The sequence below is a fragment of the Ornithorhynchus anatinus genome, chromosome 2 (genome assembly GCF_004115215.2).
Source record: "Ornithorhynchus anatinus isolate Pmale09 chromosome 2, mOrnAna1.pri.v4, whole genome shotgun sequence".
NCBI lineage: Eukaryota > Metazoa > Chordata > Mammalia > Monotremata > Ornithorhynchidae > Ornithorhynchus > Ornithorhynchus anatinus.
Window position 1 is genome coordinate 46,563,291 of NC_041729.1, and position 4,454 is coordinate 46,567,744.

The window sequence follows — 4,454 nt, forward strand, 5'->3', positions numbered from 1 at the left end:
CCTGGATTCTAATCCTGGACCTGTCACTTATTTTATGGTATTTGCTAAGCACTTAACTATGCACCAGACACTGTACTGAGCACTGGGGTAGATGCAAAATAATCAGGTTGGACACAGTCCATGTCCCCTGTGGGGCTCACAGTCTTAATCTCCATTTTATAGATGAGGTAACTGAGGCACAGAGAAGTGATTCGTACAAGGTCACACAGCAGACAACTGGCAGATCTGGGATTAGAACCCAGGTCCTCTAACTCCCAGGCCTGCTCTCTATTCGCGAGGCCACGCTACTTCTTTTTCCTGCTGCGTGCCCTTGGGCAAGTCACTTAACTTCTCTGTGCTTCAGTTTTCTCATCTGTAAAAATGTGAATTTAATTAGCCAATTCTCCTTCCTACTTAGAATGTGAACTCCATGTAGGACAGAGACCATGAACAACCCAATTAACCGGCTTCTACGCCAGCAGCACTTAAGAACAGTGCTTGACACACAGTAAGCACTTAAATATAATAATAACAATAATAACAGCAACAAAATAGTATATTAACAACAATAATAATATTTGTTAAATGCCTACCTTATGCTGAGCACTGTTCGTCGTGGTCAGGGAATATGTCTGTTACATTATTTTACTGTACTCTCCCAAGCACTTAATACAGTGCTCTGCACATAGTAAGAGCTCAATAAATATGAACGAATGAATGAATCCAGCGCTTGGTACAGTGTCTGGCATATGGCAAGCACTTCACAATACCATCATTATCATCTGGCACAATCCCTCAGATGGCAAACTGAGGTTAAGCAGCTTGCCCAAGGTCACACAGCAGTGAAGGGGCCTGGCTTAGACCCCAGATCTTATTCTCAGTTCTGTGCTCTTTCCACTATGTCACATTGCTTCTCAAAGTTTCAAGTGTGGAATTGCCTATATCTGATTTGATATTCCATAAGGAAGGGACTGGAGGAGAACGTTTGTTTCGGGAGAAGATGAACACAGCTATGTTTCCTCTCAGAGAAGGGACCATTTCAGTGGAGGGCACTTCCCTTAGGGAGTCATTTCGTTCATTCATTCAATAGTATTTAATGAGCACTTACTATGTGCAGAGCACTGTACTAAGCGCTTGGAATGTACAAATCGGTAACAGAGACCGTCCCCGCCCTTTGACGGGCTCACGGTCTAATCGGGGGAGAGGGACAGACAAGAACGATAGCAATAAATAGAATCAAGGGGATGAAAATCTCATGAAAACAATAGCAAATAAATGCAAGTAGCTGTCGGGTGCCTCCAGAGACTACGGGGGTAGGAAAAGACGACGATCACTTGGAAGCCGCTTGCTGGGTCTTTTTCTTGAGGTACGGTTTAGTGATTACACTGCTAGGCAAAAATTTGCCTCTATCGCTAGTAGGTTCATTCAATCTTATTTACAGAGCACTTACTGTGCGCAAAGCACTGTACTAAGTGATTGAGCGACTACAATGCAATGATAAGCCTACGCGTTCCCTGCCCACGATGAGCTTACAAGGAGCTCAGAAGGGGTAGACAGTCATTGATATGAATAAATAAATATAAATAAGGCTCATCCTGATATCTGTGTGCCTTTAATATACAAATTAATGGAATCGGCCGCTAACTGGTTTTTCCTTCTCTGGATGGCACCCTTTCATCCGTTCGGGCACCATTCGGACATGTTTCCGAGGAGCTTTCAAAACTCGTTTGCAACAGCTGAACGTCGGCCAGATCTTTCAAAGGCTCCACTCTCTGGTTACGAGACCTGCCCTGCCGAAGCGGTCCGCAGGCGGATCCCACTAGTGACTGGACAGGAATGCGATTTGCATGACAATCGAGCGGTTGATCTCCAAGCCTGTCTGGGCTCCCTGTCGAGGCCACCACCCTCAAGGCGAAGGGGTTGACATTACTCTCTTGCATGGTGCCTCCTCACCCCTCCTACCCTTCCCCTTCATCTTTCCCACCCCCAATCATGAAACGATCCCGACAATCCCATCCTTCCGTGTTTCGGAGCGACGGAGCTTCACCGGAGCTTCTTACTGGAGCTGCGTTGAGAGGTTCGTGTGAGGGAGAGTCCGGCCTTAATGGTGAGAGACTGTGGCATTGAGCTTCTAAGATACTGGGGGATTGGGGCAAAAGTGAAGCAGAAGGTTGAGCAATTATTCAGGAACTTTGGAATGCGAAGTCAGGAGGATTCGGGATAACCCATTTCCTCCCTTCCCAAGACGATCCTTTCGTTCCGTTGCGATCCAGCCATTAGAATTGGTGCTGCCTCTCTCCCCTTTCAGGGTGCCTACGTAGGTTCCTCCTTTGAGGAGCGGAAGAACCTGGAGGATCAGGCGCCCTGGGTCCACTACGCGGCTTAGACTCCCTCTCCCCCAGCACCATGAACAGAAGTCGGGGAGAGGGGAGGCGGGTGCTGTGGTGTGACTCTAAATGGCTGGATTCTGGATGCTGGATTAGTTGCTCAAGAAAGGGGGTGTCTTGTCACAGGAACAAAGTGCCACTAACTGGACCTTCTAATGTCCCCAAGTGGGCCTTCTTGGTTTAGAAGTCCCGGTGCATAAATTGTGGGTTTGCACCTAAGCTCCTCGTTGCCCTATGATTCCATGGCAAGTCCCTTGCCCTCTTTTGGCTGCGGTTTGAGTAGAAGCAGCGTGGCCTAGCAGATAAAGCCCACGTCTGAGAGTCGTGAGACCTGGGTTTTTATCCCAGCTCTGTCATCTGTCTGCTGTGTGGCCTTGGGTGAGTTACGTAACTTCTCTGTACTTCGGTTTCCTAGACCGCAAGCTCCTCGTGGGCTGGGATTGTGTCTACCAACTCTGTATTTTAGGTTCCCAAGCATTTAGTACTGTGTCTGCACATAGTAAGTGCTCAATAAATAACACTGATCGATTGTAAAATGAGGATTAAGTATTTGTTCTCCGTCCCCTTAGTCCGTGGTGTAAACTCGCTGTGGGCAGGGAACATGTCTATCAACTCTGTTTTTTGCACCCTCCCAAAAGTTTAGTGGAGTGCTCTGCACACAGTAAGCGCTTAATAAATACCATTGATCGATTGATCGTGCGAGTCCCCTATGGGTCGGGAACCATGTCTGATCTTATTGTATCGTAACTACCTCAGCGCTAGTGTAGCGGTTGGCCGACGGTAAGTGCTTAAGTGCTAAACGAATTATTTTTATCAATTATTTACAATTTTTTAAATCTTAAGCTGAGAGGAACGATCAGTCCCTTTGAGGAAATGATGCCTGCAAGACGTTTTGCAGTTCCTTCCAGAGCTTAGCTGCTGTCCCTCTAACTTTGTAAAATGATTGTGCAGAGAGTCTTTAATGCTTGAATTGGGGTAAATCAGCCTAGGATAATAATAATAATAATAATTATGGTATTTGTTAAGCGATTACTACGTGCAGAGCACTGTTCTAAGCGCTGGGGTAGTTACAGGATAATCAGATCATCCCACCTGGGGCTCACATATTTTAATGTCCATTTTTGCAGATGAGGTAACTGAGGCCCAGAGAAGTTAAGTGACTTGCCCCAGGTCACACAGCAGACAAGTGGCAGAGCCGGGATTAGAACCCACGACCTCTGACTCCCAAGCCCAGGCTCTTTCCACTAAGCTAGGATGCCTCCCTTGTAAAGTAGTTTTCCTCTCTTGAAGCACTGTGACTCCAAGACTCAATAAATCTTATTCCAAGTAAGGTGGCAGGAGGAGGCAGTGACCTGTAAGGGGAGACTGAGAGAAACTGAGGTATCCATTGGCTAGCAGGGGCAGAGTAGAAGCGGAGCTCCCCGGGAAATGGTGTTCCGTCACCACGCACATCTGCTCCAAATGGTAGAACAAGAAGTGTCTGGTAAGGATAAGGAGGGCCCTGCCTGTCTGATGCTGCCTCTGCCAGGTTCTCTAACATAGATGTGGCCTGGTATTCTCCGACCCAAGCAGAGTACGAGGGTTTGGTCCAGGTGGGTCAGGAGAGCCCCAGGCTGGATGCAGACGAGGCCCTGTCCCTGAAAATGTACTTTTGGGGATTAGAGGTGAGGAGGAGCAGGGCATGGTGGGGGAGAAAGGCCTCTGTGGGTCTTTTTCTTCTGGACTGGCCTGGCCCTAAATAAGGGTCAGGTCAGACTACCCAGAGGTCGCTTGGGCATTCATGCAGTATCCCACAGGACATCACGTTTCTTTTCGATAAGAGAAAGGAGTGGTGACTCTGCCTTGCCCCAGTTCTCTCTTGGGTAACCATAGGCAGGGCACCCCCAGTTCCTGGAAGCTCTCTCTCCCCACTCCCAGCATGTCCAGTCTCTTTGACCTTGACTCCGAGGATTGACGTGGGAACTGATAGGCCTGGGTTGTCCAACCCTCAAGGTGGGATGGAAACCTGGTTTACTGATATCACATTTTTTCCTCCTGTGATATCACATTTTTTCCTCCTTTGCTTATTATTTACCCAAATTGACTGTC